The 27,954-nt window shown below is 41.6% G+C and overlaps 1 protein-coding gene and 1 pseudogene across 3 annotated transcripts in view; both read left to right on the forward strand.

Annotated features, from left to right (window-relative positions):
* The window catches only part of LOC128659980 (zinc finger protein 585A-like), a 200,666-nt pseudogene that overhangs the window by 155,348 nt on the left and 17,364 nt on the right, over window positions 1-27,954 (forward strand).
* Window positions 1-27,954, forward strand: part of LOC128659977 (resuscitation-promoting factor RpfA-like) — a 34,103-nt gene that overhangs the window by 4,616 nt on the left and 1,533 nt on the right. The window contains exon 1 of one of the 3 annotated variants that reach the window (XM_053713570.1): window positions 10,229-10,332. The exons of 1 other annotated variant lie outside the window; for it this stretch is intronic. The gene's annotated coding sequence lies outside the window, so the exon portion shown is untranslated. Of the gene's footprint in view, window positions 1-10,228; window positions 10,333-27,020; window positions 27,890-27,954 lie in introns of those variants that run through there. One more of the 3 variants, XM_053713572.1, reaches the window with a different exon arrangement.

Raw genomic sequence — 27,954 nt, forward strand, 5'->3', positions numbered from 1 at the left:
AATACTCACTGTGCTACTCTCTGTACTAGTGAAGGGTTAATACACACTGTGCAGCTCTCTGTGCTAGTGAAGGGTTAATACAAACTGTGCTGCTCTCTGTGCTAGTGAAGGGTTAATACACACTGTGCAGCTCTCTGTGCTAGTGAAGGGTTAATATACACTGTGCTGCTCTCTGTGCTAGTGAAGGGTTAATACAAACTGTGCTGCTCTCTGTGCTAGTGAAGGGTTAATACACACTGTGCAGCTCTCTGTGCTAGTGAAGGGTTAATACTCACTGTGCTACTCTCTGTACTAGTGAAGGGTTAATACACACTGTGCTGCTCTCTGTGCTAGTGAAGGGTTAATCCACACTGTGCTGCTCTCTGTGCTAGTGAAGGGTTAATCCACACTGTGCTGCTCTCTGTGCTAGTGAAGGGTTAATACACACTGTGCTGCTCTCTGTGCTAGTGAAGGGTTAATACACACTGTGCTGCTCTCTGTGCTAGTGAAGGGTTAATACACACTGTGCTGCTCTCTGTGCTAGTGAAGGGTTAATACACACCGTGCTGCTCTCTGTGCTAGTGAAGGGTTAATACACACTGTGCTGATCTCTGTGCTAGTGAAGGGTTAATACACACCGTGCTGCTCTTTGTGCTAGTGAAGGGTTAATAAAAGACAAGAGTTTGTCTGAAGCCGTCATGCGCAGTTCAGACAAACTCTTGCAGCTGATCGCACGCGCACCCACCCAGAGAGAGAGAGAGAGAGAGAGAGAGAGAGAGAGAGGAAAAAAAAAATAATATATAAATAATATAATATATAATTAAATAAAAAACATAAATATAACACAACACGGCCCGTGTGAACGGGCTTTAGGACTAGTAAAAAAATATTACAATAAGATATTACATTTAAAGGGGTTATACAATTGGGTTGTAGGGCTGTTATATAACATCAATCTGACATTTGTATGGAGGTTCGACTCTAAGTTGAACAGTCTTTCACTTTCCACACTATTGCATGGGGCAGAAATATATTTTTGGGCCATTTTAGCCAGAGCTGGAAATCTGTTTATTAACTGCTTAGTACTTCAGGGGTTTGTCTGTACAAGGTACCGTGATCTCTCCTACAATAATACAAATAACAGCAATTTGTATTGGCAGAACAGTAGTAAACAAGTTTTTTTTTTTTTTTTAGTTTAGTCTCCACTACAGTTTAAAATGAAATGGGAACATGCAGTTTGAAAAAACGCCACAAGATAGCATATGGGTAGGAAGTGGAGGTATCGGTTTAAGTATCGGTGCATTTGCACGAGTACAAGTACTCATGCAAATACTTGGTATCGATACCGATACTAGTATCAGTATCGGTGCAACCCTAGTTAATACACACTGTGCTGCTCTCTGTGCTAGTGAAGGGTTAAGACACACTGTGCTGCTCTCTGTGCTAGTGAAGGGTTAATACACACTGTGCTGCTCTCTGTGCTAGTGAAGGGTTAATACACACCGTGCTGCTCTCTGTGCTAGTGAAGGGTTAATACACACTGTGCTGCTCTCTGTGCTAGTGAAGGGTTAATACACACTGTGCTGCTCTCTGTGCTAGTGAAGGGTTAATACACACTGTGCTGCTCTCTGTGCTAGTGAAGGGTTAATACACACTGTGCTGCTCTCTGTGCTAGTGAAGGGTTAATACACACTGTGCTGCTCTCTGTGCTAGTGAAGGGTTAATACACACTGTGCTGCTCTCTGTGCTAGTGAAGGGTTAATACACACTGTGCTGCTCTCTGTGCTAGTGAAGGGTTAATACACACTGTGCTGCTCTCTGTGCTAGTGAAGGGTTAATACACACTGTGCTGCTCTCTGTGCTAGTGAAGGGTTAATACACACTGTGCTGCTCTCTGTGCTAGTGAAGGGTTAATACACACCGTGCTGCTCTCTGTGCTAGTGAAGGGTTAATACACACTGTGCTGCTCTCTGTGCTAGTGAAGGGTTAAGGCACACTGTGCTGCTCTCTGCGCTAGTGAAGGGTTAAGACACACTGTGCTGCTCTGTGCTAGTGAAGGGTTAAGACACACTGTACTGCTCTCTGTGCTAGTGAATGGGTTATTACACTCTGTGCTAGTGAAGGGTTAATACATACTGTGTGGCTCTCTGTACCAGTGAAGGGTTAATACACACTGTGCCCCCAAACCGAACATTATCAGCCCTGCTTTATCGAGGGGCACCCGGTAACTAGCGCAGAGGGGCACCCGGTCATAGTTTGCCTTATTTGTAGGAGCCAATCTGAACTTGTTACAGAGTAGACAAAGTGTCACTGCTGTTTTGTTAGCAACACTTGTATTGTTTTACATGATCTTATCACCCCTGCTCAGACTAACTAGGGGCAGATGTGTAGCAGGGTCAGTTTTAAAGGGACATTAAACCTAAAATATTTCTTTCATTTTTCAGTGTTACACTAAATACAGAACTACACAATGTAATTTAGAGCTGCAATAACTAATCAGTATAATCGATAATAATAGATTATTAAAATAGTTGTCGGTGAATCTCATAATCGATTAGTTGGTCGGTGCACAGCACCAACTGCTTCACTCCAATGATGCTAATTTAGCCCATGCTCAGTATTTAGTGTCATTGGCTGTTATATGTGATCAGGTACAGACAATACATTGTGTCTAATAGCACCTTATGTCATTTACTGCCTCTGTGCTCTATACTCCCCTATACATTATCCTTCCCTATCTCCCTTCTTACCTTATCTACCCCACCTTCCCCAGCACCTATTCCTTCCAGTTACACAACACCTTGTGCTGGTTGTCACATTCTCCCTATTTGTTTTTTTCTCAGATAATATTGTATTTTGTTTTATATTCTGTCCCCAGAGGCGGAACTTTTATTCACTTTCTGCGATGAGATTATTTTAGTAAAAAACTTTCTGCAGGTCATTTTTAAATAAAATAAAATTTTAAATTAGGCATTTCTATAATGACATCTCAGTTCACTGTATGTTCTGCCTTGGGGTTCTGTCTGTTATTAACTGTTTGTTTTATATATCTTCTTACTTTACTGGGCTGTGTTTTATTAATATCTCTTTGTTTCCTCTTGTCATGTGAATGTATATGTGAATATATATAACACATTAGCAAAAACCTTACTTTAACCCCTTAAGGACCGGTCATTTCAGACTAAATCTTCCCCAAAAGACCAGAGCATTTTTAGCATTTTTGCCATCACTACATTTAAACAGAAATAGAGCCTTGTTTTTTATTTATTTTTATTTACCTATATAAAACTATATATTTAGTAGACAACCCAAAGCATTGATCTAGGCCCATTTTGGTATAGTAAATACCACCATTTCACAGCCAAATGTGATCAAATAAAAAAAACTTTTTCACAAACTTTTGGATTCTCACTAAAAATTATTTACATAGCGCTTGTGCAATCATAGCATAAATGGTTATAAAAGTTTATTTGGATTCCCTTTTGTTCAAAAATAGAAAACATACATGGCAATTGCTTTTTGGTAATTAGAAGAAAGCTAATTGCTGCTGGGCACCACACTTGCTATTCCCAGCAGTGAAGGGGTTAATTGGGTACCTTGTAAGGTTAAGTTTAGCTTTAGTGTAGAAATTGCTCTCCCGCCTGACACTTCCCACCCCCTGACCCCTCCCAAACAGCTCTGTTTCCTCCTCTCCCCCCCACTGGTTGCCCCATCTAAGGTACTAGCAGGCAGTCTGCAGCTTTAGACCATTTTTTTTTAAATGTATTATTTTCTTCAGTGTATGATTACCCCCTTACCTTCCAGTGACGTGCGGTGAGAACAGAGGTTGGTGAGGCATTGACTATGCAGGGATGCAAAGCTTAGGAGCCGGGACATTTTTAGTTCAGAACCTGGGTTACACATGCTTATTGGTGGCTAAATGTATCCACCAATAAGCAAGCACTATCCAGGGTGCTGAACCTAAAATGGGCTGGCTCCTAAAGGGACAGTCAACACCAGAATTTTTGTTGTTTAAAAAGATAGATAATCCCTTTATTACCCATTCCCCAGTTTTGCAAAAACAACACTGTTATATTAATACACTTTTTACTTCTGTGACTAACTTGTATCTAAGCATCTTCTGACCGCCCCTAATCACATGACTTTTAGTTATTATCTATTGACTTGCATTTTAGCCAATTAGTGCAGTGTCTGCTACTAGCCACGAGCGTGATCACAATGCTATCTATATGGCCTACATGAACTTGCTCTCCCCTGCTGTGAAAAGTAAATAAAATAGAGGCGGCCTTCAAGGGCTTAGAAATTATCATATGTGCCTTCCTAGGTTTGCTTTCAACTAGAATACCAAGAGAACAAAGCAAAATTGTTGATAAAAGTAAATTGGAAAGTTGTTTACAATTACATGCCCTATTTGAAAAATTAAAGTTTTTTTTTTGGACTTGACTGTCCCTTAAGCTTTATATTCCTTCTTTTTAAATAAAAATAGCGAGAGAACAAAGAAAAATTGTTAATAGGAGTAAATCAGAAATTTGCTTAGAATTGCAGACTCTATCAGAATCATTAAAGGGAAATTAAACCCCAAAAAATTATTTCATGATTCAGATAGAGGATACAATTTTTTTTTTTTTTCAAGAGAATGTTTATTGAGTCAGATAATACAGAGGATACAACAGTATAGACTTTTTTTAGACAATGACATAATGACAGAATTGTCGCCTGAAATAACAGGAGTGACCAGAAATTAAGAAAATTAAAGCATACAATAACAGAAGGTGGTCATATAGGGGCAAATAACGTCAGATCCTCTGAGCTTTATAAAATATACTGCATTTTTCCTTTATTTTTAATACTATTATGAACACATAATGATATAAGTTAAAGCAGGAAAGTGACCAGACCAAAAGGTTCTGGTAGAGAGAAGTAAGAAAAATAGAAAAGGAAGGGGAAAGGGGGAAATCAGAGAAGGAGGGAGGAGAAAAAAAAAAAAAAAAAAAAAAAAAAAGGGAGGGGGGACGGCAAAGAACACATACTAGGGCGAAGGGAGGGTCAAGCAGAAAGTTAGGCCGGAGGGGAGGCAGGCAATTCAACCCTATATGGTTCCATTCCAGTATGCCAGCAAGAGCTCATGCTGGTCAAGTTTATGAGTTTTTAGGTAATGGTACCTTTCAAGCAACAACAACTCATGCACCTGCTGCCGCCACTCTTGTTCGGTGGGAACCGTGTGCGATTTCCAGTATTTAGGTATGATTTTCTTAGCAGCTGTCAACATCAGGAGCAGCAGCGCTTGTTTACCCTGGCCATCTAGTCGGGGCAGAGAACAAAATAACAAGATTTCCGGTGTCAATGGGATTACTGTACCCAATATTTCAGACATTGCATGAAATACTGCTGCCCAATATGTTGTTAGATGAGGGCAGCCCCACCAGATGTGGAGGAGAGAGCCCACTTCCCCACAGCCACGCCAACAAGTGTTAGGTGTTCTGGGGAACATTTTGCATAGTCTCGCTGGTGTCAGGTACCAGCGGGACAGAAGTTTTAGGTGTATTTCTTGTGTTTTGGCTGATACTGAGGAGCGCTTAATATATCTAAAGGCCCTCAACCATGTCTCGGCGGTCAGGTCGAGATTTAGCTCTCGCTGCCAGGACACAACATATGAGGGGAGGGAGGCAGTAGTGGGTATAACCATAATTTTGTATAGTTTGGAGATTAAATGACTGGGAGAGTGAAGTTGTATACAAAGTTTTTCAAAATATGTAGGTTCTCTGCCAAAGCTATGCCTATTCTTGTGGTGAGAGACAAAGTGAACTAATTGGTTATAGTGGAGCCAGGAGGAAAATATGCCCCGTGAGTCTCCGCAAGGGATCTTTGTGACTTCAGTTTGCCTGCCTCCGAAATGAACTGCATGGAGCCCGTTCTAAGGGGATATGCAGTCGGCAACCTGCTTTTCAGTTTGTGGAAGGGGAGGTCAACATTCTCTAGAAGCGGGGAAAGCGGGCCAAGTCTAGAGGAAATGTGTGTATTGGTGGATAGGAGCTTGTCCCATTCAGACAGAACATGTGCAGAAATTAGATATTGCTGTATTTGTCTGGGTCTCTGCAGATGGGGTGTCCAAGCCATAGTTGCTACATTATTCAATTTAAAAATGTCCCTATCCAGCTGGACCCATATCTTATTATCGGTGTTGTGTGCCCACTCCACCACGTGCCTGAGCATGATTGCCTGTTTGTAACTCAACAGGTTCGGGACTCTCAGCCCCCCATTGTCTCTAGGTAGATATTGGGTTTTCCTTGGAACCCTAGGTCTTGTTCCCGCCCAAATGAACTACTCTATGATCTTTTGGAGTTGGGTGATATAGTTATCATGAAGTGGTATAGGAAGGGCCTGCATCACATATAAGACACGGGGGAGGATGTTCATTTTTATCACCCCTATCCTGCCTAACCAGGACAGGGGTTTGTTTCTCCAGGAAGAGAGGTCACGTGAAACGTCGTTTTTTAGGGTGCTATAATTGTATTTAAATAGCTCTTGGGTGTTGGAGGAAAGTTGGATCCCCAGGTATTTCAATTTGCTATGAGCAAGGGGAACTTTATACTTATCTGTGATATCTTGTACAACCTTGGGGGAGGTATTAATGTTTAAGATTTCAGATTTAGATAGGTTCAGTTTAAAGTTAGACAATGAACCATAGGCGTTCAGCTCTGACAACAGTTCAGGGATGGAGTTCTCTGCAGCTGTCAGGGAGAAGAGGATATCATCCGCATACAGCGCCTGTTTGTGCTCTGTATGTCCTATCTTTATACCTTTAATATTTTTGTTATTTCGAATTTTTTGGGCTAGAATTTCGATGGAAATGGCGAAGAGAAGGGGAGATAGGGGACAACCCTGACGGGTTCCATTTTTGATAAAGAAAGGCTCTGAGAGAGTGTTGTTAACCCTGACTTTCGCGTTTGGGTTAGAATATAAAGCTAGGGTCATGTTCAGAAAGGGCCCCGGGACCCCCATCTCAATCATAGCCCGACGCAGAAAAGACCAACGAACCCGGTCAAAGGCCTTCTCCGCGTCGGACGAGAAGAGAACCATGGGTACTCCCGACGCCTTAGCATAGTTTATTAGGTGGATAGTTTTAATTACGTTATCCCTAGCCTCCCGGCCTGGGATGAAGCCGGCTTGATCGCAAGATATTAAACTAGGAAGATACTTATTTAATCTGTTGGACAGAACCTTGGCAAGGATTTTCATATCCGTGTTGATGAGTGAGATGGGCCTAAAGTTCTCAGGACGTGTGGCTGGTTTTCCTTGTTTGGGAATGACAGTAATGTGTGCCTCTAAAAGGTTCCCAGACAGAGAGGGAGTATCTCTTAAGTTATTAAATAGAGATAGGAGGTGGGGGGACAAAATGTCTGACAATTTTTTGTAGTATCCTATTGTGTAACCATCAGGCCCGGGGCTCTTCCCCGAAGGAAAATCTTTAATCGCCTGATGTATTTCGTCTAGTGTGATAAGGGATGCCAGGTGGTCCCTCCCCTCATTGCTTAGTGTTGGCAGACCTAAGCCAAGAAAGTATGTATCGAAAGGATTTCCTGAAGTTACAGGTGGATCTTCCCCCAATGACATGTCTTTAGGATTCGGGATGTTATATAGCGTATTGTAGTAGTGTCTAAAGGCGGAAGCAATATGTTTATTACTCTTGATTAAGTGGCCGTCTGTAGATTGTATGTTGTGGATATAGGAGGAAAGTTGTTTCCTCCTCAGACACCTGGCCAGTAGCTTACCCGGTTTGTCACCTCCCTCATAATAGTATTGCCTCAAAAAGAGCGCATTGCGTTGGTAGACTGCCGTCAGGTAAGTTTTAAGGTCTGTTCTGGCTTTGAGGAGGTCATTTTTGAGGTCGTGATTATTTGGGTCTTGTTTGTGAGCTTTCTCAAGAGTGCCTATATTGTCTAAGAGTTGAGAATGCTTCTCTCTAGCCTGACGAAGAATCCTAGCCTTCCGCTTAATAAACAAACCGCGCATAACTATTTTATGCGCTTCCCATTCGCACTGCCGAGATGCAGTTGAATTCCCATTGAGCGTAAAGTACTCTGTAAGATCCCTTTCTGTCTCTGCGAGCGCAATGGGATCGTCTAGAAGGGAGTCATCAAACCTCCAAATTTTGGATGTGATAGGTAGGTCTGGCCATAAGATAGAGCAAGTCACTGGGGCATGGTCGGTCCAAGTTATCTGTCCAATCTCGCAATGACTAGCAATAGAAAGTCCATTAGCGTCAGTAAAGATATAGTCAATCCTAGTGTAGCAGTTATGTGGGGGGGAGTAGAAGGTGTAGTCTTTAGTCTGTGGGTGAAGTGTCCTCCAGATGTCATGGAGGTGTAGGTTGGTGAATATGTTCTTGATTGTTTTAATTTTATTTCTAGGGACCGACGAGGTTCCTCTAGAGGAATCCAGGACGGGGTCAAAAGCTAGGTTAAAGTCCCCGGATAGGAACAGTGTCCCCTTAACCCGGTCTAAAATTAAGTTTGCAATTTTTTTGAAGAAAACACTGTGTGCTTGATTAGGGGCATAGATATTTAACAGCGAGAGTTGCTGGCCATAAAGGGATCCCGATATGAGGATATAACGGCCCTCAGGGTCTCTGTCAGTCTGTGTAACCTGGAAGGGAAGGGACCTGTGAATCAAAATGCCCACCCCCCCTCTTTTTTTTGGGCCCGAAGCAAAACTAGCGATGGGAAAATGCAGAGTATTCCATTTGGGCTCCTTACCCCTCTGAAAATGCGTCTCTTGAATCATGAGAACATGACTACCCAATCTAGAAAACTCCCTAGAAGCTATTGATCTCTTACCTGGACTATTCAGTCCTTTAACATTAAGTGTCGACAGCTGCCAAGAGTGGTGTTGAAATTTGCTACGCCTGCCCTCCATGTCCTATATTCAAGGGGAAAAAAAAAAAAAGGGGGGGAGGGGGGGGGAAGGAGGGAAAAGAAAGGGGAGGACGAAGGTAGAGTAGAGGGGGGGGATATACAAGAAGGGGGAGTACTAGGAAGATCAAGGACTTAGTGAAAGTTGTGCAGCTAGAATGTGCAAGAGTAAGGAAAAAGAAAGAGAAAAACAAGAGGAGTAGTCTTGTCTTTAGCGCAGAAGTCAGAGAAAAGAGAAGAGACACTTGGGGGAAGTATCTCCCTCACCGGCTGGTAAATATATCATCTATTTTATGTTTAGGTCTAAGAGACATGATGGGGGGGGAAGGGGAGGAAAGGGAGGGTGGGGAGTAGGGAAGAGGAGGGATACAGCTGATAGATAGAAAGTGATGGGTAGTACTTTAGAGGTGGAAAGTACTAAGAGTGTAAAAAGACTGGCTCATTACACCATAGTATTTTTAGCCATACCCCGCAACCCCCAACACCCAAAACGGCACAACCCAACATAAGCTCCAGAGAACCCTGGAAGCACATAACATGTTAAACATACAGAAATATTAGAATATCTACATATAAGAACTAGTTGCAAAAAACTGTAATAGGTAATAGGTAAGGACATTAGAAAGATGCCCTTTACAAACAACAGTAAGTCGGAAACGTCCACTGGCGAGGAGGGAGCTGGTTGGACCTAAATATATAGGTAGAGAATAATGATCAGTAAAGGGTTATATAGGGCACAAAATCCCGGGGGGTCAGACCCCGTGGTAAAGACTTCTCTGCATCAGCTTAAATAAGCATAGAAAATGAAATATAAACATTCAAAAATCATGTGTGGGGTACCAGTTATGTATTTAGGTATTAATGAAAATGTCAGCTTTAGTAAAAAGGATACGTCTTCCAGCAAGGGAGAGACTCCGGGCTCCCCACCCCGAGGTGTTAATAGATAGCAAGCAGAGGGGAGCACTCAGGAGGGGTATATACCCAAGGGTATTGGAGCACTGACTAACCGAGTCATATCAATTTTTGAAACATCACCCAAAACAGCAAAGCCCAACATATGTTCAAGAGAGCCCAGGGGGCACATAACATATTAAACAGACAGAAGTAGTAGATTGTCCACAAATAGGAGCTAATTGCAAAAAAAAAAAAAAAACCTGTTATAGATAAGGGCTGTAGGGTTATAGAGAGCACAATGTCCCGGAAGAGCAGTCCCTGTGAAAAAGACTTCACCACATCAGGTTAAATAAGCATAGACAATGACATTTAAACATTCAGAAACCATGTGTGGAGTTACAGTTACTTATTTAGGCATTAGTGACACATCTATTGTCTGTTTAGGAAAAAGGATACATCCTCCAGCGGGGAGGGGGCTCCGGGGCCCCCCACATTGAGTTGTCAAGCAGGGCTCTTGCACAGAGCTGAGGATGTAGCAGCGACTAAGGTATGTAACTACTGTGATTCGAGCTTCCCCTCATAAGGAGAGTAAAGTCACTTCTAAAGTAGTGAAGATGGGTCACACCAGTTGGTCAATAAAGCAAATAAGCGTTTCAGCTTGAGGTTTCTCCAATCAGGGGGGTCTGTGTAGGCTTTTGAGACCTTGGCATGAGAGGGGCAGGGTCCGCCCCCGCCGGAAAGACAAATGGGATGGAAAGATCTCTGCAGAAGGATACAGGGTCGTCCCCAGGTCGAAAGGTGGCCGTTCGGTTGTCACAGGTGACAATTAGAGATACAGGGAATCCCCATCTGTATTGGATCTTGTGTCTCCTGAGGGCAGCAGTGAGGGGTGCCATTTCTCGTCGTTTCTGGAGGGTCGCTTGAGAGAGATCAGAGAACAGGGAGATTTCTTCCCCAGCATGGCAAATGGGGTGTTTGGATCTAGCACAGCGTAGAAGATCTGACTTGTCTTTGAACCGCAGAAACTTGACTATAATGTCTCTGGGTGGGGCCTTTGGGGGAGGCTTAGGTCTGATAGCTCTGTGAGCTCTTTCTATAGGTATGCTGTCTGCCGACGGGTCATCCTTTATGATTTTAAATAAGGCCTGCAGGTAACCCTCTATAGCAGGAGCGAAGACAGTCTCTGAGACTCCTCTTATACGCAAGTTGTTGCGTCGACACCTATTTTCTAGGTCCTCTAGTTTGTCAGTGAGAGTGTTGATTCTATGCTCGTGCTCCAGGAGATGATTTGCATTTTTTTGGACTGTGCCATCTATGGAGACTTGTTTTTCCTCCAGGGCCACAATTCTCTGATCTAATGCCCCAATATCCCTGCGCAAATCACCAAACAGACTCTTCATCTCCTGCATAATTTCTTTAATATCCTCTTTAGAGGAAAGATGGGAGATGTCATTTTTGGTTAAATACATATTTGTGGAGGTTGCCACGCTGTGATTCTGGCTTGACATAAGTGGTGCAGGGGTTGATATGTCAGAGGATACAATTTTAAACAACATTCCAATTTATTTCTATTATACAATTTGCTTCATTCGTTATATATCCTTTGTTGAAGAAATAGCAATGCACAAAGGCAAGCCAATCACACAAGGCATCTATGTGCAGCCACCAATCATCAGCTACTGAGCCTATATAGATATGCTTTTCAGCAAAGGATATCAACAGAATGAAGCAAATTAGATAATAGAAGTAAATTAGAAAGTTATTTAAAATTGCTTGTTCTATCTGAATTATGAAAGAAAAAATTTGGGTTTTAAGGTAAAGGTTTCTAACTTTAATGTAAAGGTAAAGCACAGATTTGACTAATTTAATGCATCCATCTACACAAAAAGCTAAAAGTGCCTAAAGGAAAATAATCAGTTCATAGTGCATCATAATACATTATACAGATTAGCACAGAGAGTGTATATATTCCTGGGAAAAATTGATAAATTAAGGGCACATTTTGGCTTTTACATACAATGAAAATGCTTAAGATATTTAAACTGATAAATGTAAAGGGACCAATATATTTCCTCTACAGAGAAGCAAAATCTACACCACCCCAAAAAATATTTTATTTTCTTTATTTATAAAATATTTTACCAGGAAGGATACATTGAAATTTCTCTCGTTTTCAAGTATGTCCTGGGATCACAAAACATTGCATTGATATAATAGGGTACAATAAAATTCAAAAACAATAATAATACACAATAGATGCAAAAATTTTACATAGAACAGGTAAGAAATATATAATCAACCATGACAGGTGCATTCTGTTTTGAGATATGTAGAGAGGGATCTCTTAAAGGATATTAGGCTTGGGGAAGGTTTGAAAGTGTGCGGGAGGTCATTCCATAACTGTGGCGCTCAGTAGGAAAAGGAGGATCGAGCTGCTTTCTTTTTGTATTGAGGCAAGCTAAATAATGTGCTGGTACTGGATCGGAGGTTATAGGAGGTGGGAATAGCCGGGGAGAGCATTCTGCTCAGGTAGGGTGGGAGCTTCCCAGAAAGGCTCTTAAACACAAGGCAGGAAAGATGGAGGGTGCGTCTGGATTCCAGCATCAGCCAGTTTAGTTCTTTTAGCATGTCACAATGGTGGGTCTTGTAGTTACTTTGTAGCACAAAGCGGCAGAACGAGTTATACAATGTATTAAGTTTATTAAGGTGAGTTTGCGGTGCAGGTGCGTATACTACGTCCCCATAATCCATGATAGGCATCAGCATTTGCTGTACAATCTTTTCCTTTACTGTAGGCCTGAGACAAGATTTGTTTCTGTACAGGGCACCTAATTTTGGATAAAGTTTAGATGCAAGTTTTTCTATGTGGAGGCCAAAAGATAGATTAGGGTCTAAGAACATACCCAAGTATTTGAAAGAGTGGACTGCGGTAAGCGTGCAATTGGATTTTGTTTTGATGCGTAGATGGGAATTTTGTAATTTGTGTAATTTAGGCCCAGTTCCAAAGATCATTGTGACAATTTTGTCAGTGTTTAGGAAGAGTTTGTTTTTCGAGATCCACATTTCTACCTCTGTGAACTGGTCTTGGAGCACTGCTTCAAGCTGCGGCAGATCAGATTTGTTTGCATAGATTACCGTGTCGTCTGCGTACATGTGTACAGTTGAGGATTTGCAGACATTAGGCAAATCATTTATAAATAATGTGAATAGTAGGGGGCTGAGAATGGAACCTTGAGGAACACCACACGTGACTGGGAGAGGGAGGGAGTCACTGTTAGAAACAGAGACATAGTGTGACCGATCCTATACATATGATCTAAACCAGGTTAACGAATGATCAGCAATACCAGAGTTTTTTAGTTTGAGCAGTAGTATGTCATGGTCCACTGTGTCAAAAGCCTTTGCAAAATCAAGGAAAATAGCTCCAGTTAGGTCTCCTTGTTCCATGCCAGTTTGGATGTCGTTGCAAACTTTTAGGAGGGCATTTGTAGTGCAGTGATTTGGTCGAAAACCTGATTGATCAGGGGTCAGATAGTTAGAAAGTTGGTAATACTCGCATAATTGCGTATGGACGCGTTTTTCTACGATTTTTGACAATACTGGGAGCAATGATATAGGGCGATAGTTAGAAACCAAGGTTAACTCCCCACTTTTATGAATAGGCACTACTCTTGCAGTTTTCCAGAGTTTGGGTATGTATCCAGACACCAAGGATTCGTTAATTAGGGTTGTGACAGGCTTAGCAATTGCCGGCGCACTGAGCTTCAACAGCATTGCTGGGATTTGATCAGGTCCAGACTGGTTTTTCATTTTTAGATTATTAAGGTGTTTCTTAATGACATTGATGGGTACAGGTCTAAAATTGAACTTTTCTTTATTGGGTCTTTGCCGTTTTAGTGGGGCCTGATCCACATTTGTAGCTTCAGGATGCGTGCCATTTATTAGTTTGTCAATCGGGGTGGTGGAGCATCCAACAAAATAATTGTTAAAGGCATTTGCTACTTCTAAGGGGAGTTGCAGGTTTTGGTTATCCACATTGACAGTGAAGGGTTGGGAGTGGATTGGTGGATTTTGTAAGTTATTTATGAGTTTCCAAAACTTTCTAGGGTTAGATATGTTATTGTTCAGATTTTCACAGAAATATTGGGCCTTAGCCAATTTTGTTTGTTTAGTGCATATGTTTCGCCATTGTCTATGTACACAGTGATCATTCATAGAGCCAGTATGCTTGAACTTTGACCACAATGAATCCCAAAATTGGTACATTTGAATGAGGTCAGCTGTGATCCAATTCAAGTGTGCTTCTTTTACTCTCACCTTACGCAGCAGGGCATGTAAATTCCAAACTTGTAGGAGTTCAGACTGAAAGAATTCAACTGCAGAGTCTAGATCTGGGATTAGGTTTAATCTGTGCCAGGGGAGGTTCTTGATGTCATTTAGAAATGATTGAATATTACATTTTTTGAAGGACCTGGTGATTTTAACCTTGGGAGAGGATTTTGTAGCCTTTATTTTGCACACGCAGTACACTAAGCAGTGGTCACTGAAATTGTTAGGGAGAACACATGCTTCCTGGATTCGGTCGGCAGAAGTGGAGAGAATCCAGTCGAGCAGGGTATGATTATGGCTTTTGATGTTTATGTGAGTTGGGGAGGAGATTAATTGCGTTAGCTGCAAAGATTTAAACAGCGAGCGACAACTGTTATTTTTTGGATTCAGCCAATCAATGTTAAAATCTCCAAAAAACAAAATTTTACTTTTTGGGTTTTGAGCTATGGATTCACTAAGGAGCTGTGCTATGTCCGAAATGGAATGCACAGGGGAGCTAGGTGGGCGGTAGATTCCTGCAACAATGATTGATTTACTGCACGGGATCTCAATTTTGCCAGAAAGGAAATCAAAGGTGGCAGGAGAGCTAGATTTTTGTATGGGGGTGAACTTTGTGGAATTGTCAACATAAATTACAATGCCGCCTCCTCTCTTTTGCTCTGTCAATTCTATGGCATGAATACCCATGTATTGCAATGGCTGAGTCAGGTATTTTTGCAGTTAGCCATGATTCAGAGATCACAATGATTTTTGGCTTGTATTGTAAACACCAAGCTTGCAGTGCATCGATTTTTGGTAGTAAGCTGTGGATATTACAGTGCACAAAGGAGAGGCCTTTTTTAGCTGGAAGGCTAGGAATGGAATTTGCTGGGGGACCAGGGTTACACTCTACATAATTTGTAAGGGCAAGTAACATAAGGAATAGGAATTTGGACATAGTTTTTGTTTGGCTATATAGTGAATGGCATACTTTATAATTTTGTGAGGTGGGGGTAGGAGGGTTATTTTTTATAACTCTCCACCAGCACTCAGCATATAAGTTACAGCAACAGAGCAGGCCATGGTGTATGATAACTTGTTTTCCAGTTTGAGGTGGGTGCTTTATAGCGGTAATGAAGTGAACAAAATTGGAGTGAGAAAAGGGTTGTCACGAATATCAGTATGGTCATATTTTGATACATGTTAGTGCTATGAGGTGTGTAGATGAAAATAAAACAAAAATAGTACAATATAAAAAAGAAATATATATATATGTATATATATATATATATATATATATATATATATATATATATATATATATATATATATATAGCTGTCAGTTTAGGAGAATGAAAGTTGTGTGGGATACTATCTATAAATGGGGGGGGAATGAACCTGGGGTGGGTGGGGTGAGGGGCGGGGTGGGTGGGGTGAGGGGCAGGGTGGGAGGGTAACTATCTTCCAAAGGCTACCTGTAGCAGAGGGCTGTGTCATCTGAAGTGGGTCTGTGAATGTTCTTTAAAGACTGTTGCAAATATACTTTAAAATTCAGCTGGGGGAGAGAGATATATTAGTGTTAGATTGGCCGGCAAAAAAAGTTAAGGGAGGGGGTATCTATGGACATTTGAGCTAGGGGTCATACAGGCAAAAAACACAGGGAAAGATCACACATTACAGAGATAAGAGAGGTATCCATTGAGGAAAATAAAACCATTAAACAAGCAAGATATATGGTCCATCAATGTGCTCCAATATGCATTTAAACTAAAGAATAAAAAGAATAGCCAATACATATTACAACACACATTAGTAATAACAGGGAAGAAATATAATGAGATAACTATCTTCCAAAGGCTACCTGTAGCAGAGGGCTGTGTCAGCTGAAGTGGGTCTGTGAATGTTCTTTAAAGACTGTTGCAAATATACTTTAAAATTCAGCTGTAGCAGTAACATGGTAATTACGTAACATTGTTTAAAAAAATCTCCAACAGGCAGGCAAAGAAAGAAAATAAAAAGAAAAGAAATGCTCTGTACTCTCTTCCTGGCTAGCATTCCACATTCTAGCTCTTCAGTGAAGGTTGTGAACTTGCAACTAGAGGGCAATGACCTGTTAATTTTAACATGATAATGAACAGAACCTTTTTGTGGTTGAGCAAACAGCAGTGTTAATAAGAGTGGTATTTACATACTACTACAAATTAAATATCTCAAATAAAACAGTCTGAGGTAAAAACAGGAGGAAGAAAGCACTTGACTGGCTGTTATGTACACTGTTGGCAGACAGGCTGCAATTTAGACCCTTCATAACTTTCTTATCTGACATACCCAGGTAAAGGGCATACAAATTGGCACTAGAGCCTATATAGCCTTATATTTTGATGATTCTTCCCTTATAGAAGTAGAGATATTGCTGGCTGCTTATTCTAACCTCATCTATTATGTGTGTAAATAAAACATGTTCATATTTGTATTAAGTTACATTAACAGATGGGTTAGGGGATATTTGTTCTTTTTTTAAATTTGATAGTCTGCTTTAATAACTTGCATTGTTTTAATTGTTTGTTTTTTCTTTTGATTTTGGTATTTTATTTTGAGCTTTGCTGTCCAGAGCTTGTAAACACCGCTTAAAAAAAATCTAACACAATAGCTGGATATAAGATGAAGAGGAGGTTCTTAATAATCAGGAAGGAATTCCAAAATATTTCTATTACTTTTAAATGTGGTTGTAAAATGATCCATTGAAGGACAACTTTTTTACCGCCTTCAGAATCCATTGTACTGTCACAAACAGCTTCTTGTAAAATATAGATGATCACTAGTTATAGTCTGCAGCAGAGAAGTGACACATGGTTTACACAATAGAGCACCATAATCGTTAATTTAAATGTCAAACCTGAAGCTCCAGGGGCCATACGATATGCAGACATGCTCCTGCCAGCATAAATCAATGTACTAACTACTAAGCAGTCTTGTATAGGATACATATTAATAAAAAAGGCAGCAGCAGTTCCAGCCAGACGGAGCTTAGTAACTGATAACACAAATGACAGTGTGAACTGTCTGGACGGAGCCCTTCCTGACCTGCTGATGCCGGGAGGATGCCGGGAGGAACTTGCCTGCGCCCTGCAGCTATTCAAGACAGGTGGCCAGAGGAAGAAACACTGGGAATATGCACAGCACGTAAAAATTCACGTGCTGTGCACGTTCCCAGTGTTTCTTCCTCTGGCCTCCTGTCTTTACAGTGCAATATGCATCATATTTATGTATCATGATGTGGATCTACTTACATGCTGCATGCAGGACACACTCAGTGTCTAAGGTGTTCCTGACATTGCTGCTCCGCCCATCTACTACATTGCTCAGAAGCCTGCACAGTATAGACCACTCTCACAGGCAGCAGGGGCAATATGTTTTAAATTAAATTACTAACTTGAACCACCGTGCACACTAAAATTACCCTACGTGAGGACTCGGCAGCAGCTCCCTCCTGCTTCACAAGTGTTACTGCCAATGCCAGTATCAGTCCACATCACTCACGTCGTCCACGCCCGTCACACCTCCCCGGCAGCGCTGACAGCTGATTGACTGAGGATAAGCTCCATCATAGAGGCGGTTTGGAGAACCGCCTCTATTGGAGCGTGGTATGTGCCCGGTGAAATACCACTGGGTGGCGCTAGCTCATAGTGAGCTAGTAACACTATGAAGCATCCATGTTGCGCAATTAATGGAGGGCAGCTGAACGGCTCACTGCCTCCTAATTGTGCAACATGGATGATGGATAAGGATTCTTGGATGATTAGGATCGCATCTGGTGGCGCCGGCGGAGGGGGTGGGGGGCGTACCTGGGGGGCGTGGTCAGAAACATTTAATGCAAAAAAACACTTTTTTTTTTTTTTAAATTAATCATTAAAAACTTTTTTTTATGGTTTGACAGGGAAGGCGCTGCCTCCCCTGCCTCCTATTACTGCACATCACTTTTACCTTCCCACCTCCCTGATCCCTCCCAAAAAGCTCTCCAGCCCTCCCCCTTTTAAATAATTTCTGCCATCTTAGGTAAGAAACCCAAAATGTATTTCATTATTTCAATAGAACAGATAATTCTAAACAACTTTCCACTATACTTCTACTATGATATTGGCTTCATTCTCTAGGTATCCTTTATTGAAGCAGCAGCAATGCACTACTGGGAGCTAGCTGAGCACATAAGACGAGCCAATGGCAAGAGGCTTGTATGTGCCACTAATCAGCAGCTAGCGCACCATAGTGCATTATATGATTTGCCACAAAGGTCTCCAAGGAAATAAAGCAGATTTGATAATAGAAGGAAATTGCAGAGTTGTTTTAATTTGAATAATAAAAGGTTAATTGTGACTTTGCTGTCCCTTTAATGTGTTTCTAATGACTTGTTTTACCGGTGTATAAAATAGTATAAAGTGTATGGGAAATTTCACCTTTAACTTTAGTTTTTATGTGAAATAACTGTTTGCTGTTTGTAATTTATTTTCATTATTAAATTGTACACAGCCTTTTAAATGACCTGAGGCTCCGGCTCCTACTTAACATATGCAGGGATTCACATTATATACAAATATGAGTCTGTTATTGGCTGATACCTGTCACATGGTACAGAGGCAGAAAAAAATATCAGGAAAAATAATCTACTGATCTTTTGAAATTCACATTTTATATTTTATGGTCCTTTTTTAAATGGACTGAGCTTGCCAGGAGACCATAACTCATGATGTTATTACTCTATTTAAACAGGCTTCCTTTCCTTATCTCTAACCAATATACCAATTGAAATGAACATTTTAGTGCCTATCTCTCCCACACCCCATTGCAGTGTGATTTAAGACAACTCAGTATTGACCAAGAGAAGTTAAAGGACTGGGGGTGGAGCACATGACAAAATGTCTGACAGTGAGAATTAGTAGGAAGTACAATACCAATACTGCAGTATCCGATTTAACTTATATTTAATCAACTGATATTTAATATTTCTTTCAGGAGAAAATATTGTTTCATATAAATGATAGAAAATAAAGATTATAATATATTTGTAACGTTGTGATATGGCCCCACTTAAAGAGATTTTCTACCATTATGTTGTATAGATCTGGAAGATTACTATTTAAGGGAATTATATTAGAGGATGAACAATATAAAGATTTTAAATCCTGTTCACAGTAGTATTCATGTAACTAATGACATCTGGCATCATTTTGTAAACTTCCATATGGAGTTACTCTGGCCAGATGCTTTCTTTACATTTTGTTTAATCAACGTCTGCATTTCTTTTATAGATAGACTTTTGATTCAGGAATTGCAAATCATCAAAAGAAATCTGGGGCGCAAAGATATTTTATCCCAAAATTTTATTCCTATTCCGCTCATTTACCTCACCTTTTATTATAGTTTTATAATACTCAAAGAATGCATTAATATTTCTAGTATTTGCATATCTTACACCTTGATTTTTATTTATTGCCTCAGTCATATTATTATTCTGTTTAGTTCTAATAATCCTAGAAGGAACTTGGGCAGATTTTACAAATTGGTCAGTATAACGTGCTCTAACTCTCATATCTTCTTGATATAATGTGTGCTTTATAAATAGCTCTCTTGCTGATTTAGCTAGGATAAACCTGTCCCAGTTCTCTTTTGTAGGGTTAGTCTTTGAACATATGGGGGAAAAAATGTGACGCTATTTCTTATAATTGTTTTGTTTACAATTCATGTGTTTAAGAGTTCCAGTGACGCCAAGTGCGGAGTGATACCTTACCGGTATAGGGTTGTGGTTGGTAAGCGGTTTGGCTTCTGCCTTCCATCCGGGTCTGTGGTTAACTCTGGACTGCAATACTTTGTATATTGGTCTTCAGATCCCTTAACTATTGGTGTTCATGAAGCATTTGTGATGGTTTTAATGTTTTTATTAAATATTCTTTTATATCTTTGCCATTGTGAGATACTGTTTGCCTACCAGTATAAAGTAGGTGTGCGCACCATATAGAGCTTGTAATAGCTCCATCAAATGTGAGTAACCATTTGTCCTTACCTACAAGTGTTCACAGCTGTTTCTCCAACATAGGTGTGTCCGGTCCACGGCGTCATCCTTACTTGTGGGATATTCTCTTCCCCAACAGGAAATGGCAAAGAGCCCAGCAAAGCTGGTCACATGATCCCTCCTAGGCTCCGCCTACCCCAGTCATTCTCTTTGCCGTTGTACAGGCAACATCTCCACGGAGATGGCTTAGAGTTTTTGATATAATAATATCGGCAGGCACTGTATTAGACACCTTATTCCTTAGGGGCTTTCCCAAAGCTTAAGCAGAGCCTCATTTTCGCGCCGGTGTGGCGCACTTGTTTTTGAGAGGCATGGCATGCAGTCGCATGTGAGAGGAGCTCTGATACTTAGAAAAGACTTTCTGAAGGCGTCATTTGGTATCGTATTCCCCTTTGGGCTTGGTTGGGTCTCAGCAAAGCAGATACCAGGGACTGTAAAGGGGTTAAAGTTTAAAACGGCTCCGGTTCCGTTATTTTAAGGGTTAAAGCTTCCAAATTTGGTGTGCAATACCTTTAAGGCTTTAAGACACTGTGGTGAAAATTTGGTGAATTTTGAACAATTCCTTCATGTTTTTTCGCAATTGCAGTAATAAAGTGTGTTCAGTTTAAAATTTAAAGTGACAGTAACGGTTTTATTTTAAAACGTTTTTGTACTTTGTTATCAAGTTTATGCCTGTTTAACATGTCTGAACTTCCAGATAGACTGTGTTCTGAATGTGGGGAAGCCAGAATTCCTATTCATTTAAATAAATGTGATTTATGTGATAATGACAATGATGCCCAAGATGATTCCTCAAGTGAGGGGAGTAAGCATGGTACTGCATCATTCCCTCCTTCGTCTACACGAGTCTTGCCCACTCAGGAGGCCCCTAGTACATCTAGCGCGCCAATACTCCTTACTATGCAACAATTAACGGCTGTAATGGATAATTCTGTCAAAAACATTTTAGCCAAAATGAACCCTTGTCAGCGTAAGCGTGGCTGCTCTGTTTTAGATACTGAAGAGCATGACGACGCTGATATTAATATCTCTGAAGGGCCCCTAACCCAGTCTGATGGGGCCAGGGAGGTTTTGTCTGAGGGAGAAATTACTGATTCAGGGAACATTTCTCAACAGGCTGAACCTGGTGTGATTGCATTTAAATTTAAGTTGGAACATCTCCGCATTCTGCTTAAGGAGGTATTATCCACTCTGGATGATTGTGAAAAGTTGGTCATCCCAGAGAAACTATGTAAAATGGACAAGTTCCTAGAGGTGCCGGGGCTCCCAGAAGCTTTTCCTATACCCAAGCGGGTGGCGGACATTGTTAATAAAGAATGGGAAAGGCCCGGTATTCCTTTCGTCCCTCCCCCCATATTTAAAAAATTGTTTCCTATGGTCGACCCCAGAAAGGACTTATGGCAGACAGTCCCCAAGGTCGAGGGAGCGGTTTCCACTTTAAACAAACGCACCACTATACCCATAGAGGATAGTTGTGCTTTCAAAGATCCTATGGATAAAAAATTAGAAGGTTTGCTTAAAAAGATGTTTGTTCAGCAGGGTTACCTTCTACAACCAATTTCATGCATTGTCCCTGTCGCTACAGCCGCATGTTTCTGGTTCGATGAGCTGATAAAGACGCTCGATAGTGATTCTCCTCCTTATGAGGAGATTATGGACAGAATCAATGCTCTCAAATTGGCTAATTCTTTCACCCTAGACGCCACTTTGCAATTGGCTAGGTTAGCGGCTAAGAATTCTGGGTTTGCTATTGTGGCGCGCAGAGCGCTTTGGTTGAAATCTTGGTCGGCTGATGCGTCTTCCAAGAACAAGCTACTAAACATTCCTTTCAAGGGGAAAACGCTGTTTGGCCCTGACTTGAAAGAGATTATCTCTGATATCACTGGGGGTAAGGGCCACGCCCTTCCTCAGGATCGGCCTTTCAAGGCAAAAAATAGACCTAATTTTCGTCCCTTTCGTAAAAACGGACCAGCCCAAAGTGCTACGTCCTCTAAGCAAGAGGGTAATACTTCTCAAGCCAAGCCAGCTTGGAGACCAATGCAAGGCTGGAACAAGGGAAAGCAGGCCAAGAAACCTGCCACTGCTACCAAGACAGCATGAAATGTTGGCCCCCGATCCGGGACCGGATCTGGTGGGGGGCAGACTCTCTCTCTTCGCTCAGGCTTGGGCAAGAGATGTTCTGGATCCTTGGGCGCTAGAAATAGTCTCCCAAGGTTATCTTCTGGAATTCAAGGGACTTCCCCCAAGGGGGAGGTTCCACAGGTCTCTGTTGTCTTCAGACCACATAAAAAGACAGGCGTTCTTACATTGTGTAGAAGACCTGTTAAAAATGGGAGTGATTCATCCAGTTCCATTAAGAGAACAAGGGATGGGGTTCTACTCCAATCTGTTCATAGTTCCCAAAAAAGAGGGAACGTTCAGACCAATCTTAGATCTCAAGATCTTAAACAAGTTTCTCAAGGTTCCATCGTTCAAGATGGAAACCATTCGAACTATTCTTCCTTCCATCCAGGAAGGTCAATTCATGACCACGGTGGATTTAAAGGATGCGTATCTACATATTCCTATCCACAAGGAACATCATCGGTTCCTAAGGTTCGCATTCCTGGACAAACATTACCAGTTCGTGGCGCTTCCTTTCGGATTAGCCACTGCTCCAAGGATTTTCACAAAGGTACTAGGGTCCCTTCTAGCTGTGCTACGACCAAGGGGCGTTGCGGTAGTTCCTTACTTGGACGACATTCTGATTCAAGCGTCGTCCCTTCCTCAAGCAAAGGCTCACACGGACATCGTCCTGGCCTTTCTCAGATCTCACGGATGGAAAGTGAACGTGGAAAAGAGTTCTCTATCCCCGTCAACAAGGGTTCCCTTCTTGGGAACAATTATAGACTCCTTAGAAATGAGGATTTTTCTGACAGAGGTCAGAAAAACAAAACTTCTAGACTCTTGTCGGATACTTCATTCCGTTCCTCTTCCTTCCATAGCTCAGTGCATGGAAGTGATCGGGTTAATGGTAGCGGCAATGGACATAGTTCCTTTTGCGCGCATTCATCTAAGACCATTACAACTGTGCATGCTCAGTCAGTGGAATGGGGACTATACAGACTTGTCTCCGAAGATACAAGTAAATCAGAGGACCAGAGACTCACTCCGTTGGTGGCTGTCCCTGGACAACCTGTCACAAGGGATGACATTCCGCAGACCAGAGTGGGTCATTGTCACGACCGACGCCAGTCTGATGGGCTGGGGCGCGGTCTGGGGATCCCTGAAAGCTCAGGGTCTTTGGTCTCGGGAAGAATCTCTTCTACCGATAAATATTCTGGAACTGAGAGCGATATTCAATGCTCTCAAGGCTTGGCCTCAGCTAGCGAGGACCAAGTTCATACGGTTTCAATCAGACAACATGACAACTGTTGCGTACATCAACCATCAGGGGGGAACAAGGAGTTCCCTAGCGATGGAAGAAGTGACCAAAATCATTCTATGGGCGGAGTCTCACTCCTGCCACCTGTCTGCTATCCACATCCCAGGAGTGGAAAATTGGGAAGCGGATTTTCTGAGTCGTCAGACATTGCATCCGGGGGAGTGGGAACTCCATCCGGAAATCTTTGCCCAAGTCACTCACCTGTGGGGCATTCCAGACATGGATCTGATGGCCTCTCGTCAGAACTTCAAAGTTCCTTGCTACGGGGCCAGATCCAGGGATCCCAAGGCGGCTCTAGTGGATGCACTAGTAGCACCTTGGACCTTCAAACTAGCTTATGTGTTCCCGCCATTTCCTCTCATCCCCAGGCTGGTAGCCAGGATCAATCAGGAGAGGGCGTCGGTGATCTTGATAGCTCCTGCGTGGCCACGCAGGACTTGGTATGCAGATCTGGTGAATATGTCATCGGCTCCACCTTGGAAGCTACCTTTGAGACGAGACCTTCTTGTTCAGGGTCCGTTCGAACATCCGAATCTGGTTTCACTCCAGCTGACTGCTTGGAGATTGAACGCTTGATTTTATCGAAGCGAGGATTCTCAGACTCTGTTATCGATACTCTTGTTCAGGCCAGAAAGCCTGTAACTAGAAAGATTTACCACAAAATTTGGAAAAAATATATCTGTTGGTGTGAATCTAAAGGATTCCCTTGGGACAAGGTTAAGATTCCTAGGATTCTATCCTTCCTTCAAGAAGGATTGGAAAAAGGATTATCTGCAAGTTCCTTGAAGGGACAGATTTCTGCCTTGTCGGTGTTACTTCACAAAAAGCTGGCAGCTGTGCCAGATGTTCAAGCCTTTGTTCAGGCTCTGGTTAGAATCAAGCCTGTTTACAAACCTTTGACTCCTCCTTGGAGTCTCAATTTAGTTCTTTCAGTTCTTCAGGGGGTTCCGTTTGAACCCTTACATTCCGTTGATATTAAGTTATTATCTTGGAAAGTTTTGTTTTTAGTTGCAATTTCTTCTGCTAGAAGAGTTTCAGAATTATCTGCTCTGCAGTGTTCTCCTCCTTATCTGGTGTTCCATGCAGATAAGGTGGTTTTACGTACTAAACCTGGTTTTCTTCCAAAAGTTGTTTCTAACAAAAACATTAACCAGGAGATTATCGTACCTTCTCTGTGTCCGAAACCAGTTTCAAAGAAGGAACGTTTGTTGCACAATTTGGATGTTGTTCGCGCTCTAAAATTCTATTTAGATGCTACAAAGGATTTTAGACAAACATCTTCCTTGTTTGTTGTTTATTCCGGTAAAAGGAGAGGTCAAAAAGCAACTTCTACCTCTCTCTCTTTTTGGATTAAAAGCATCATCAGATTGGCTTACGAGACTGCCGGACGGCAGCCTCCCGAAAGAATCACAGCTCATTCCACTAGGGCTGTGGCTTCCACATGGGCCTTCAAGAACGAGGCTTCTGTTGATCAGATATGTAGGGCAGCGACTTGGTCTTCACTGCACACTTTTACCAAATTTTACAAGTTTGATACTTTTGCTTCTTCTGAGGCTATTTTTGGGAGAAAGGTTTTGCAAGCCGTGGTGCCTTCCATTTAGGTGACCTGATTTGCTCCCTCCCTTCATCCGTGTCCTAAAGCTTTGGTATTGGTTCCCACAAGTAAGGATGACGCCGTGGACCGGACACACCTATGTTGGAGAAAACAGAATTTATGTTTACCTGATAAATTTCTTTCTCCAACGGTGTGTCCGGTCCACGGCCCGCCCTGGTTTTTTAATCAGGTCTGATAATTTATTTTCTTTAACTACAGTCACCACGGTACCATATGGTTTCTCCTATGCAAATATTCCTCCTTAACGTCGGTCGAATGACTGGGGTAGGCGGAGCCTAGGAGGGATCATGTGACCAGCTTTGCTGGGCTCTTTGCCATTTCCTGTTGGGGAAGAGAATATCCCACAAGTAAGGATGACGCCGTGGACCGGACACACCGTTGGAGAAAGAAATTTATCAGGTAAACATAAATTCTGTTTTTACAGTTACACTATTATTTTTTCCTCTCTTCTTCCATTTTGAGGAATATATTGAAGAGCACTGTCCCAAGAGATCCCTCCAGGAATGGACATATCCTTCCACTATTGAATGAACTTTTTACTTTAACTCACGCTTTCACATTTATGTTAAAACAGAACGATATTTACATCAAAATATTCACAATTGTGGATAAATAGGAGCGCCAAAGGCTAAGGTACAATTCAGGTGTCAGCACTCTATTCAGATGAAAATGGTGACAAAGAAGATAAAAACAATTTATTACATCGAATAAAAATCAAATGATAAACAACATTAGTTAAAATCACAATGAATAAAAAACATATAGAATAAAAAGATGGATCCTACTACAATAATGTCTCAAGAGAAAAAGAGCCTAGCTAATAGCAAGAATGGGGGATGGCTCTACCATCCAATCTGATAAAACCAACAAGAAACTTCAATGTAAATGAGACTATGTGGGGTTTCACCACATATAATAATGGATAAAGGTGTTTACCAAAAAACAAAAGTGTACAACAAGTCTATTCCAGACAAAAAATGGAACCATAAAATTAAATCAATCCAATGTGAAGTGCCAAAAAAAATAAATTGGTGTGTGTGGCATACACCGTGTGAAAAATAGCGTGTAAAAGATGTGTGAAAGGATGATAAAACAAGTTTGGTCCAAATCACAAATACAAATGTGGACCGTGTACATAAAAGTGCAATGGGTGGAAATCAAAAATGGATAATCGTACAAAGTGTGAGATGTCTTGAAAAAGGCCCTGCTGTTGGGCCGAAATGCATAGACTACCTAAGAGATTTGTGAGGCTTCATACACTACCAGGATCAATTGGCTTTTGGGGTAAGTTTATTTATCGATAAGCTACACTCCATAGGCCCTCTATGTTGAGGAGTTCTTTTTCCTTTTGATTTCAGGTCCATGTTGTTGATAGACTAGGATACCGGATCAGGACAGGCTCCTAGGATCGTTTCATCAGTGGTTCTTTTTTAAATGTTGGACTTTTGTCATGGACATTCTATAGGATATTTCTAGGATTGATCAGACCCACTTTGTTTGTATTTCCCATATGTTCTAAAGCTAATTATTATTTTTTGTTATTCGTTATTTTTTGTAATTCGATATTTGTCACACTTTGTTGATATTTGTCACACTTTGTACGATTATCCATTTTTGATTTCCACCCATTGCACTTTTAACTATACACTTTCCAAACAGATTAACACTTAGTTTTTTAATGGCCAAACCCCCCCCCCCCCCCCACACACACACACACACACACACATAGTTTGCCTTATTTGTAAGAGCCAATTTGATCTTGTTACTTAGTAGACAAAGGGTTGTCACTGGTATTTTGTTAGCAACACTTGTATTGTTTTATATGATCTTATCACCCCTGTGCAGACTTACTAGGGGCAGATATGTAGCAGGGTCATGTTTATAAAGCCTGTAGTGTGCACTTATAATTCTAATGATGGGAAAACCCACAATTTCCTTAGTTTAATCCTTTAAGGACCACAGCACTTTTCCATTTTCTGACCATTTGGGACCAAGGCTATTTTTACATTTTTGCTATGTTTGTGTTTAGCTGTAATTTTCCTCTTACTCATTTACTGTACCCCCACATATTACACAGCAGTTAAGGTGTTAATTTTAGCTTTAGTGTAGGGATCAGCCTCCCACCTGACACATCCTGACCCCCCTCAAACAGCTTCCTTCCCTTCCCCACCCCACAATTGTCACCGCCATCTTAAGTACTGGCAGAGAGCAGGCACATCTAGGAGAGGGACAGAGGGTGCACATGGGGACAGAAGAGGGGAGAAGGGAAAGGATAGGGAGGAACCCACACCAGGAACATCACAGGGAGAAAGTCAAGTGTCCATGGAGGATGAGAGGCTGAGATGTCCCAACTTCTCATTTGCTGAAAATGTTGACCTTGTCCAGGCCATCATGGACAATTACAGTGACCTCTTCGGGCAGGAGAAGGGCAAAGGCATTGCCAAAAAGAGAAAAACGGCATGGTTGGTGGTAGAGGATGCCGTCAACAGTGTGGCCCTGCAAAGGAGGACTGTTGAGGGCCTTAAAAAATGCTAGAATTACTACAAGAGGCAGGTCAAAGAAAAGATGGGGCAGGCAGCTATGCACCAGAAGAGAACAGGAGATGATACGCAGGTCCCTGAGTATCACAGCAGTCTGTGGACTTCCAGGGGCTCATGACTCAGGGGCTGCAACCACAGCACATCATGCTGGTGAGTAACATCCCACACACCAGTATTATATTTATTTGAGATATAACATCCTTTAATATCACACA

Source organism: Bombina bombina, chromosome 5 (genome assembly GCF_027579735.1).
Source record: "Bombina bombina isolate aBomBom1 chromosome 5, aBomBom1.pri, whole genome shotgun sequence".
Classification (NCBI taxonomy): Eukaryota; Metazoa; Chordata; class Amphibia; order Anura; family Bombinatoridae; genus Bombina; species Bombina bombina.